Source organism: Aricia agestis, chromosome 7, assembly GCF_905147365.1.
Source record: "Aricia agestis chromosome 7, ilAriAges1.1, whole genome shotgun sequence".
Taxonomy (NCBI): Eukaryota; Metazoa; Arthropoda; class Insecta; order Lepidoptera; family Lycaenidae; genus Aricia; species Aricia agestis.
In genome coordinates, this window is record NC_056412.1 from 7,358,319 (window position 1) to 7,370,936 (window position 12,618).

Consider the following 12,618-nt stretch of genomic DNA (forward strand, 5'->3'; position numbering starts at 1 on the left):
CTTTAACGCGAGCGAAGCCGCGGGTAAAAACTAGAACAGTAATAATAATATTAATATTAATATTACTTACCGAGTCGATATTTTAATCTGTAAGTACATTACCATATAAAAAAGCTTTTAAAAATACATAAAATTTGCATTTGCCATATGATATACAATATAAATGCTATTATTTTGTTCATTAAGTTTTGTGTCGGAGGTTTTGTCACATTAATGCTAATATAATATTATTCATAGTAAGTAATAATAATTATAAATGCAAAAGTGTGCCGATACATCTGTTCGTTACCTCCTCACACCCAAGCCGCTAAATCGATTTTGCTGAAATTTAAAGGTGGGATTTCACCAGGCACACTCAAAACTTCGTTTTATAAAACTTTGTTCTCATTGAACGCGTTCTCGCGGTGATGTAAATCTCGTTCTGTTTCGAATGGATTTCATAAACTTCTTTTGATCGCGATTAATAAATCTAAGGTCACGTGACGTCACGCCATTATTTTACATGTTTTTATCACCTTGGAGCATTTTCACGTTAATTTAACAACAAAATAGCAAGAAACAATAAATGAAATAACCAAACGCATGTGTCAAAACTGTTATCTTGACATTTCTTTTGTCTATGTTTTTCGTTCCGCCATGACACTACACTGACAGGGCTTGAACGGGTTTTATGATAACTTCGGACTTTGGGCGTTCAGAAGATAAAACTCGGATTTGCTGTGAACGCGTTCATTTTATGTTGGTGAAATGCAATTCGATGTTATAACTACTACACAACGCACCCATTTTTTTCTAGGTCCCACGCCGCCCCCCTTTAGGCCTTCAGCGCCCACAAGGGGGCGTTATCGCCCACTTTGGGAAACGCTGATGTAGATGATACCCGCAACTCCGATGCGCTGAAATTAGTTTATCGCGCGGAAACCGAACATTTTTCGCAATAAGGATTCTCCTATGTCCTTTCTTGTCCCTGAATGTATCTCCATAGCAAAACTTCATGGAAATCGGTGCAGCCGCTTAGGCGTGAAAATTTAACAGACAAACACACTTTACATAATATTAGTTAGGATTTTCTGTCTATTCCGTCTGTTTGCATAGCAAGGTTGACTATACTCAACCTAGTTTAAAAAAATAATTAAAAAGTGTAAAAGCGTAATGTGCAGTGTGTACCCCGTGTGCACGATTTGGGGTGATTTTTAATCATTAAATATCTACACCATCCGTCGGTGAGGTTAAATATCTGCTCCACAGTGTATGGGGATTTGTTTTACTCCAGTGTAACATAGATCTGGTATATTTAATCTAAACGTAAAGGATGCGTAGCTACGCGTGCGTAGCTGGAGCCTGGAATGCTATCAAATTAAGGTACAACACCCAATTAATGCCACCTCTAGAGATAATACTATTATTGGCATTTCTATTATAAAAAAAAAACACAAGTTGCACTCAAGAACGGGCTGACCTATCCAAACCAAATGTTAAAGGAGGAACAAAAAAAAAAAACAATACAAGCCAGTTCCAATTATCTTCCTTATTATTTCCCTTTATACGTAACGAAGTACGTACCGGGCCGCTATAGTATGTTATCTATACTTAATATTATAAATGCGAAAGTATCTCTGTCTGTCTGTCTGTCTCGCTTTCACGCCAAAACTACCGAACCGATTGTAATGAAATTTTGTATACAGATAGTCTAAAGCCTGAGAAAGGACATAGGCTACTTTTTTACTGGAAAAAAGGGTTGTAAGGGGGTGAAAATACGAAAATTTGTTCAAATTAAGTTAGTTCCAAAAATTCATACTAGATGGCGCCGTGCGTCTCTTACATCGCGCTAACGCTTGCCCAACATCTTTCTATAAGAGGTGGTATCATCTTACATTTGAGTCTCGATTTTTTTCGATTGTTATTTCTTTATTAAAATCTTAAATATATGTATAGTATAAAAGTATTAAATATATTTTACCGTTGTCTGGTACCTGTAACACAAGTCCTTCAGGTACTTAGCACGGGGCCAGACTGACGTGGTGTGAAGCGTCCATAGATATTATTATTATATTATTACGTTATTTAATAAGTCAGTACTTTATATTATATACAGTGACGTAACCTTAAAGTTATCAATGATAAATAGTTTATGGGTAAAGTTGTGTAATTGGGGGGCTTATTTAGCCCTCTAGCTTTAAAATTTGGCATAATATATAAAGTTTAATTTTAATAAAAAATAAAATATTATGTGCACACTGCACAGCTGTCTTGGGGTTTTTTTATAAAAGCTTTTGACACCAATTTTGTTGACATCGCGCGCTATAAACTGAAGTCCACGCGGACGAAGTCGCGGGCAACAGCTAGTAAATTATAATATTCCGCCGCTATAGTACGTTGTACATTTTAATTTAAATGCAAGCAAAGTTCAGTACCTCAGGGCAGCTACAATCTACCAATTTCTTGTTTTCATATTCATCGTGAATAAAAAATGTCATATATTAAGTAATTTGGAAAAAATTTCAATATTTGTTTATAATTAGATGAAAATGGATGGGGACGGAGTATACCGTTGCGACGAAGCACTACTTACCTCATTTTTATTTATTGTGGCACCACTAGATTCAGAGAAGCTGTATTATTATCAGCTCAATAGAAACTCATGCAGCTTAGAAACTTATGTAGTTGCCAGTTAGCGGACTCGAGCGGTACCAATAAGCGGCTTAATAAGCTCGTTACGTTAAGGAGTGTAATAGTAAATCGATCGTTATTATAAATATAAATTCATCAATACAGTACTCGTATTTTATTTCTCTTCTAACTACAGGCTTGAAATTAAAAATGACGTCGCGAACGATTCTAAGGATGCAATTCACATTCCGGACAATACAAACGGTCGGATGCGCGGGACGAATTGAAAATAATAATAGCGGAATGTTTTAATTTCGCTGCGAGTGACGGGTCACGTGACCCCGGCCGGGCTCCGGGGGGCTCCGGGGGCCCCGCGAGCTGTCGCCGTCACTGCCGCGAACAATTAGCCGCGCTCGTGAGTTAAACAAGTAAGCGACGTTTGCCCGCTTTTTGCCCCGAGCGCGCTCACCGGAGCGACCCCGATGAATAGCGTGCTGCGTGCGTATGATAGATATTATGACGGGCATACCCACAGACATACTTAGATCAAGATAGATACCGCATGTCGCTCCATTTGTATGAAAACGAGCGTGCCACTTTTTTAGTACCTACTGTGACGTACCGATGATAAGAAACGTGTCCATTATCAAGGCCAACGTTTCTACAGCTCAATACGGCACTTTTAGGCAATTAGGCATTTTTAAAATTCCGATTGACGTCCAATTCCGTTAGCACACTAAAGAAAACTAGAGATCGCCCAATGGTCGAAATTCGACCTTACTTGCAACGACATAGGACTACTACCTATATTTTGTAAAAAATATTGACTACATCATAGTTTTTTTCAATTCTTGTCTCTGGGACTCAGCTGATCTCAGACTGGCCGTTTAAGCATTGTCTAATTATTATCTAAAATCATAAACCTATAAAGTATATATTATGTCTATGTCTAAAATTAAATAAAAAAAAACAATAATCCATTTTCAATTTGTCAACTTGATGTCAACAGACTTTAACCATAAATAAAAGAGTATAATTCGTATGTATAGGCTTGTCACTCAAAAATCTGTCATTTTTCCTAGTAGTAGTGTCGTAGAGTGTGTAACGTTTTATTTGTTAAAAATATATATGATAAAAGCATAATTTTAAAATAATATTAGCTCGATGCACTCCTTCGCCATATCTATACTAATATTATAAAGCGGAAGAGTTTGTTAGTTAGTTTGTTTGTTTGTTTGTTTGAACGCGCTAATCTCAGGAACTACTGGTCCGATTTCAAAAATTCTTTCAGTATTAGATAGCCCATTTATAGAGGAAGGCTATAGGCTATATTTTATTACGCTAATACTAATAGGAGCGAAGAAATAGAGGAAAGTGTGGAAAAAACGGGAGAAATTATTTGTAATGGCTTATTTGAACGCGTTAATCTCAGAAACTACTGGTCCGATTTGAAAAAATATTGCAGTGTTAGATAGCCTATTTATCGAGAAAAGCTATAAGCTATATTTTATTACGCGAAAACTAATGAGAGCGAAGGAATAGAGAAAAATGTGGAAAATTTTGGGGAAATTATTTGAGAGGGCTTATTTGAACGCGCTAATCTCAGGAACTACTGGTCCGATTTGAAAAATTCTTTCAGTGTTAGATAGCCCATTTATCGAGAAAGGCTATAAGCTATATTTTATCACGCTCAGACTAAAAGTAGCGAAGAAATAGATGAAAATGTGGAAAAAAACGGGGCAAATTATTTGAAAGGGCTTATCTTACGAACTACTGAAGAATTTTTTCTGTTATACATTTTGTCCCGGAAAAATAACTGTTTACTGCACAATATACTTATATGATTTGCGCGTAAACTATTCTATTTTGATGGAATTTGGAGATACTTTGAGTCTCGAGAAAGGACAAGGAATACTAATTTTGTTCTGGAAAATGCACGGTTCCCGCACAATAAACTTTTATGATTATGGCCTAAAGTCTTAACTTTTCAATCTATTTTGATGAAATTTAGTATGGCAATACTTTCAGTCTCGGGAAAGGACAAGGGATACTTTTTATCCTGGAAAATATACGGTTCCCGCACAATAAACTTTTATGATTCTCGCCTAAACTTTTTAATCTATTTTGATTAAATTTGGCATGGAGATTGGAGATACCTCCGAACAGGAAAATAAGGATACTAATATGAATCTGGGACAAGGAATGTTCTTTGTCCCGGAAAAATGTGCGGTTCCCACACAATATACTTTCTGATTTGCGCGTAAGCGACTCAATCGATGTACGGGAACAGCTATAAAGTCCACGCGGACGAAGTCGCGGGCAACAGCTAGTAAACTATAACTGTGCGAAATTTCATGCACCTACGTTTCCCCATTTTTCGTAAAAAGAGTTACAAAGTTTTTCTCTCACGTATTAATATATAGATACTTTCGAAAGACGAGCATTGCTCGTCGTTTGGGAACGCGATATGGCACGCGAAGTACATACACATGCGGTATCTATCTTGATCTATGTCTGTGGGCATACCCTGCAGCCTGCTCAATGCTCAGTTGGCTGAGTGTTCACACAGCTATCCCGCTCCCTGGCTGAATAGGGTAGACGTTATGATAACGTTTTATGAGTAACGACGCATTATGTAAAGCGACTTATCGATGTAAAAGTAATTTGGATTCGAGTGATAAAATTCATAATGACCGCTTAATGTTCGCTATAAATATAAAGGTACCATTAAAAGAATCGTAAAATGTTATTCAGAACTTCGTACAGGTGAACTACTTTACCACTGAATATACAAGTACCTACCTACTCAATCAAAGAAAGCACGAAGACCACATTGTAGTAGACGCGCTGCGCGCTGTGCAGAATTATTTGTGGTAGGCGCTTTAGATTGGTAAGGGAGGAAATTCGCGCACTACATAGTACTTATAATAGTTATAATAATACACTGGATGACTCAAAGTATCTCCATACGAATTTTCGCAAAATTGGTTCAGTGGTTTTGGCCGTGAAGAGGTAACTGACAGACACACTTTCGCATTTATAATATGAGTATGGAATATAGATATTATAATATTACGTGAATCAACCCCGATAAACAATAATCTTTATTAAGCCCACATGACATACTTTTATACATAAGCACGTGAAAAGCCAGATAAAATAAAAAACAAATGAAATCTAATCAGACATTGGACATTTCTTGACGTTTTAATTCATAGAGTTGGTTCCGTAAGCGGGCACACGAGCGGAAAATTAATAACGATTGTTGCAAATCCGTCGCAACTCACGGCTCTACCCTACCACGTAATGCAGATTAACTTAGCGCATACTGTGCAATCGTTTATACTCAGTGGCGGCCTTAACCATTGCTAGGCCCCGGGCGGTTTCTGCGATTCCCTATGGCCGTCTATCCACCGTCGCGCGTCTCGTCGCCGACACCGGGATTTCACCGCCAAAAATTCAAATAAAATACCACTTTATGACATTTTGCTTGGTGCGAGGCCCCCGCAAGAGCGAGGCCCTGAGCGATTGCCCTATTCGCCGCCCCCTAAGGCCGCCACTGTTTATGCTATACACTCTTTACTGCAAATTGAATTTTATGGCTTTAGCTATATAAATTGGCAAACACGTACTAATAATATTATTTGTGCTCTTTCTTTTTTTGAAATATTGTCTGTTGTAAACAATCGCAGATGTGCTACAAGTTTTGGGACACGATAGCTGAGCTAAGTGTACTCGTATTATCACGTATCATTATTCATTTTCAAAAATTAATGAATTTGTCCAAAGGTGAGTCGCATTACACATATCACACATGATTTGGGTAATCACTGGTTATCTGAAAACGTTTTGGTAGAAAAAAATTATAGGGGTAAATGTAGTGATATTATAATTATTAATTACTAAGGAATCAGATTATATCTAAAGAATCATTTTTTATCTTGATTTTTATTTCTGAAGAAGGAATTAATTGGTTGGTTTAAGCATTTGTGTACTAAGCCACAAAATTAATTTACTTATTTAATTATGAATACAGTCTTGCACCTATGATTAAAATAACACAAAGTGGCTACAACTCTCGATACGTAATTTTTTTGTGGGATGATATCATGATACACAAATGCTTGACAGCGTCCTATTATAATTTGGATTCTAAAGAAGTTAAGAAATTAATTTATTTTAATTCAGAATTTTAGAATTTAAACAAATGTATCAATTAACCTTATATCTACAAAAGTTCATCGGCAACTGTAAATAACGTTCGGACAAGCAAATTACGTTCAAAAACCGATGCGAAGAATTTAAATAACGCAGCAAATAAAGGCGAGGGTCAAAAGTCGCGCATACAATAGATGCATTGCGATCCAATTAAAATTAATTAGCTTCAGAACACACTGCGCCCGGTACAAGGCAACAAATCAACTAAAGATACGAGAGCGGATAACGCTGCCCGTGGATAAGGACAATTTTAATTTTGCCATCGCAAATCAAATTCTAGAATTTAGGGCCCAACGCCTAATATCGTGTGCACTACTTTGCCGACTTTTCGACTCGTTTTAAATCGGTGTTAATTAATTTTACATGTGTAACTGAGGTTCCTAGACATTTGTTTCGCTGAAATATCATGTATCACAAAGTTTTGTGGAGATTGTTAAATTATGGGAATATTAAAATATAAAACTTTTAAGCTCTAATTCTTAGTTATTATCGATTAGATCGCTACCAAAATAATAATAAATAATGGGAAATCATGTACTTCGATCAATGTGGCAGCCCTAGCATTAGAAATGTGTGATAAGATATCAGGGCTGTCAAAACGCGACGTTTACACGAAAATATCGGTTATTTTGGTTGACAATATATCACAGGGACGCGGGGGGAGGAGACGTAGTTAATCACGGGTGTAGTGATTGCCAAAATGACTTGTGTACGTGGTGTATGATTTATGGTGATACGGCTAGTTAAAGTCCGTTACGTTACTTCCAAAATCTATGAGAATGATCTTTATGTCGTCGGCATAAAGGTCCTGGTGGAGGCAAATTAACGGTGAACGGGCCGTGTAATATAGTGTAGTCAGTCGCACCTAATTGACGGCTCTTCTAACGATTACACGAACATCACGATTATAAAATCATACAATACAAAATTTTGAATATTACATCATAATTCATAAGCTTCAATTCAAATATAAAGGTCCCGCCTCGTATTCGAATGAATTGTTAACATCACAAAATAATTACTTATAATATTATTACTGCCGCAAATTAAACTGGTTCAAATTATCGTTCGTTTTTAATTAAATGTTAATAATAACATCCGAAAACAATGTATGATTCGCATAATTGCATCCAATAATGGAGGTAGAGCCACAATCCCGCGTAAGAACTTCAATGGGTATTAAAGTATAAATAGATGCGAGAAAATTGTATCCCGCTAGCGATAAAGAAAACATATTCAAGGAAAGGTTCTTGAATGGAATTGTCATGAATGAGTAGTAGCTATCATTCAAAATTTTGGCCTCATGCAGAATTTTACTTTGATTTCTGGGCTCAACACAAAACTGCGAATTCGCATCGCATCGCAAATATCTGTGCGAATTCGCAGTTTCGTGTGGGAGCCCTGAGTGAAAATGTTTTTGTTTTAAACAAATGTTACCTTCATAAGATGGCAGCGTTAGTTTAGACTTTATATTCTCATTAGTCAAAAGTTATTAGTCTAAAGAGTAGTAGAGCTGCATATTTTGCTGCAGATCAAACTTTCAACGGTTCAAAGTTTTGATACTGATCTCCACGTTGTTTGACGAAAGACAAAATAATAACGAGACGAACCCGTACAGTGGCAAAATCGTTTATAATAGCGCATGATCGACGTCCATTGTGCATACGTTGTATATAATATTATCACGATGGCAATCAACAAATGGATGCCAAAATGGATATCCATAGGAAGCCTTCAGGCCGTGAATAGGTTGCCTTCAGGTATCAAATATACTCTATTGTATATTTGACTGTGTGTTATATACTGCTGTTTCATTAGCTGGATCCATTTCGTTCAGAAAATCTGTCAAAAATAGAACCGAATACGAGGAAAAACTAGCGGCAGGTATCATGTAAGTGTACATAAAATCCCCGTCATTCAATTAGTAGAAAGCCCGTTGGGCGCGGAGCGGGAGGGCGGAGGGCAGCGCCTAATAAACATAATATAAATAATCTGCGGCGATAAATCTGCAGCGCTTTATGGCGGGAGTGGGTTGTCACTCCGTCTAATTACCGCTAGTGCTGCTGTGCCACCGCGCAGCGCCGTACAGCGCTGCAGCGCTATAACAGCGCTTAGGAATATTTTTAACGAAAAGAGTGGTATAATTTTAACGAAGAGTGGTTTAAATTTTAGCATAGCTCTATGTCGTATGGTGGTCAAAACTTACAGTATAACTTAGATACGTCAGACGTATATTAATCTGTTCTTTTATTTTACGTATGTATTATGGATAAGTATACTAAACGATACACTGACTTCAACAGCTAGATATAAACTATGCACAATAATAATTCATACTTTTTACACTTCAATTTCTTTCCTTCTCATCCTATAAATTACTGAATAGTTTTATTACGTTTTAGGTGAAAACCTACGAATAATAAATTATTATTCGTAGGTGAAAACTGAGTAGTCTTAAGCGAGGCTTATAATTTGTCAAGGTTTTTAACACGCAAATCTGACACAGCTCGTAAAATAAGTAAGTCAGGAGAATAAAGTCGTACAATAAAGCGCTGACATCGCTTAGCGGGCGAGCGCTCCCGCAGCACTCTTCATCGGGCTTAGTTAATTATGAGGACATATCAGCTTTATTATAATTACTCATTTTAATGTAGCTGCGCCCACAGCATGGTCGAGCCTACGCCGTTACGGCCCGCAGGAAATTCTGACGTTTATGGGGAAATTTACTTTATATTACGTTTTACATTCAATTTCATTAAAACGCCAATGTAATATACATTTTAGCGTGCTAATAATGGGAATATGGTTTTAATTATGAACATATTTAAAACATATGTTGAGGATGTCTGTGGAGTTAGCGCGATCGATAGAGACGTGTATTTTTGTGCTGTAATAACTGTGGGTAGAGTTTACTTTGTGTTACCGGAATTGTACATTTGCGTTTAATTATCGTATTTATTATATTTATCACATGTTACCTTGTATAAGTTCTAAAATTACACGACAAAAAATATAAATTATATTTTATATAATATTTTCTTGAACATCTATTTTTTATAGCAATCACAAATAGATAACACTTGGCTTGACACGCTACCGCGTGTCTAGATTGTTATGAAACTAATTAGTTTTATTATCTTAAATACAGTTATAAAAATTTTGAGAGTAATTTTGTAGTTTATGTTCTTCAAAGTATCTAACAGCTTTTAATATTTAATGAATTAAATTATTCTTTTTTTTTTCAGGTATGCTGAATTTTCCTATCACAAAATGAACGTCGACGAGTAGAAAGTAAGTTTTATCTGTCAAGGACAATGGAAACATTTATTATTTAAAATAAACAGTTATAACTAGGAAAACCACAAAATTAAGCGATTAAGGTTAGCGTTATATTTTTTTTATGTAAAGCGTCCGTGGCCTAATGGGTAGAACTTCGGTTCGCACTCCTAGAGAGTGCAGGTTCGAACCCGGGTGGAGGCGTGTACCTATGAGAAATTTTCTGATCTCAAGTACATAATACGGACGCTCGTACGGTGAAGGAAAACATCGTGAGGAAACCCGCACATAGTTGGTCCCAGACGTATTGACTAGTTCTTTCCTCTGGACTAGGCCGACTATGATGCGAGAATGCCGTATGCGCTTGGGCAACCATACGGACATTTAAAAATCTTGTCCCAGGCACTACAATATTTGAGGAGTGTTTACTTCGCTCTGAAAAATACTGTATAAATCATCCACAACGGATGTAAAGGCCTAGTTTTTATATTTTGTAAGCCGTCGGTGCCGTGCAACACGGCAGCCACGATCATTTTAGGCACGTCGACGTTTTCGTTCCTTCCACTTGACACCACCTAGACGACAGCACCGGTGGTGTCATAATATGGAATCTCTAGTCCATCTGACACCACCCTAGTCTTATCAAGGTGACCATTTGAGTGACAGATAAATATGTATAAACTTTAGTGCTTGAACTTAATTGGAGTTTTCATATCTACCTTAGGAAAATGTAACATCACTATTTATTTACTACGAGCTTTTGCCCGCGGCTTCGCTTGCGTTAAGAAGTATTATTATATACAAACTTTCATCCCCTATTTGAACCCCTTGGGGTTGGAATTTATCAAAATCCTTTCTTAGCAGATGCCTACGTTATAATATCTACCTGCATGCCAAACTTCAGCCCGATCCGTCCAGTGGTTTGGGCTGTGCGTTGATAGATCACTATGTCAATCAGTCAGTCACCTTTGAGTTTTATAATATATATAGATAGAAGATGTAACATCACTAATAGTCGGTGGTGTCATATGGACTAGACCTAGAGATTCCATATTATGACACCACCGGTGGTGTCATTTTGGTGGTGTCAACTGGAATGATCGGACGTTTTTCACATACTTTCAATAATATATAGACTTTGTAGGCGTAGTTAAACGAAATGTCCACGAAATATGAAAACACATTACCGGCGAGGAGGCCCTCGAGTCGAGCGTAATTACCTAATTGAATTTAAATAATTAAAATATTGTGAACAAACATGTCGGGTGTTGTAAAGTCGGCGCTCTGTCGGCGCACGTGGTATCACGTGCATGCACCATTACCTCCGTAATTTAATTAGTGCGGAGTGATCATTGCATTAAATAGACTCGATATTCGGCGAACTCTCGTCCGCCCGCGGGTCTGACAATTTTAATTAATACCCGATAGGTGGACCGAAATGTTGGAATTCTTCGTTAATTAGCCCCGCACGAGATTTCTAATAATTTAATTAAAGGAGAGTTAATAAGCCCGGCCGATGGTATCCGTGTAACGCGGCATTCGCGCCGTGAGCATTATTGGCCCGCTCCGTTCGTATTGTATTGGGATGCCGGATAGGACTTGTGACCACATATTGTGACCGAACATTATTGACGTATAATGTTCGGTCACAATTTTTCTTTAAATACGACCTTTCTTTACATCCTCTAGGGCTAGCATAACAACAGTAGACTACATGGGAAAGACTCGACATACTGATAGATTTTATCGATAAAATGGCGGATTTCCATTGTCCAAATGTCACTTTGTCTTGTCTAACTGCCACTTTGCCTATTCTTCCGTAGAAAGAAACCGTTTCTATGGTGACCATGCTACGCCTACTGGAGGTAACGAGTTTGTATCTCGTACTTAGTGAATTGAAGACATGAGTGGATAACTACCATTTAATAACATAACGGCATGTTACGAATACCTTTCACCAACAAAATTTACGTACTAAAACTTGTCCATATCAATGTTTTTCTAGGAGCTCCCTTGAAAATTTCACAGAAGTGAATAATAAACGACCTTTCCAGTGGTTATCGGCCTTCTATAAATGTCAATTTAGCATTAGCATTTCCTAGTAGCAACCGAACAGTAAGGAGCCCTTTTGGAAAATGTCAGGCAAATTGCCGCGGGCATAATGTTGGCAAACACTGCGTTTAAGTAGCCGCCGATCGAGGGCAGGAAAATTGCGGTACAAGCCACTACACAATTCACGATTTTGGTCACACCGCATTACTCATGCTTCATTTCTTATTTTTCCTAAAAAGTATACAACAAGTTTATGAGCAGTTGAAATTTATATTTGTGAGTGTACCTGGGTAATACAACAACGTTACTAGGCGTTGGTTCGTAAACATGGTTTCTACCAATTTTGTTTTCAGACAGGTTGTTTATTTAAATTATAAATTAACACTTACTTGTATGTCATCATTCTTGTTATTCTGTGAATAACAAAGATATCGTTATTCGTCACAAACAATTTCTACTCAA

General features: G+C 37.2%; 1 protein-coding gene and 1 long non-coding RNA gene across 5 annotated transcripts in view; one reads left to right on the top strand and one right to left on the bottom strand.

The window, feature by feature from the left end:
* The window catches only part of LOC121728826 (LIM domain only protein 3), a 68,985-nt gene that overhangs the window by 34,419 nt on the left and 21,948 nt on the right, over nt 1-12,618 (top strand). Inside the window, exon 1 of one of the 3 annotated variants that reach the window (XM_042117133.1) lies at nt 10,100-10,119. The exons of the other annotated variants lie outside the window; for them this stretch is intronic. The gene's annotated coding sequence lies outside the window, so the exon portion shown is untranslated. Of the gene's footprint in view, nt 1-10,099; nt 10,120-12,618 lie in introns of those variants that run through there. 3 annotated transcript variants of the gene reach the window in all.
* Nucleotides 1,710-12,349, bottom strand: LOC121728828. Of its 2 annotated transcripts, none has more exons than XR_006035869.1 (3): nt 12,336-12,349; nt 6,094-6,185; nt 1,710-1,725 (listed from the first exon to the last, which is right to left on the bottom strand). It is a non-coding gene; the product is annotated as an uncharacterized LOC121728828 (long non-coding RNA). The 2 variants fall into 2 exon arrangements; XR_006035870.1 differs by lacking the exon at nt 12,336-12,349 and adding an exon at nt 9,372-9,382.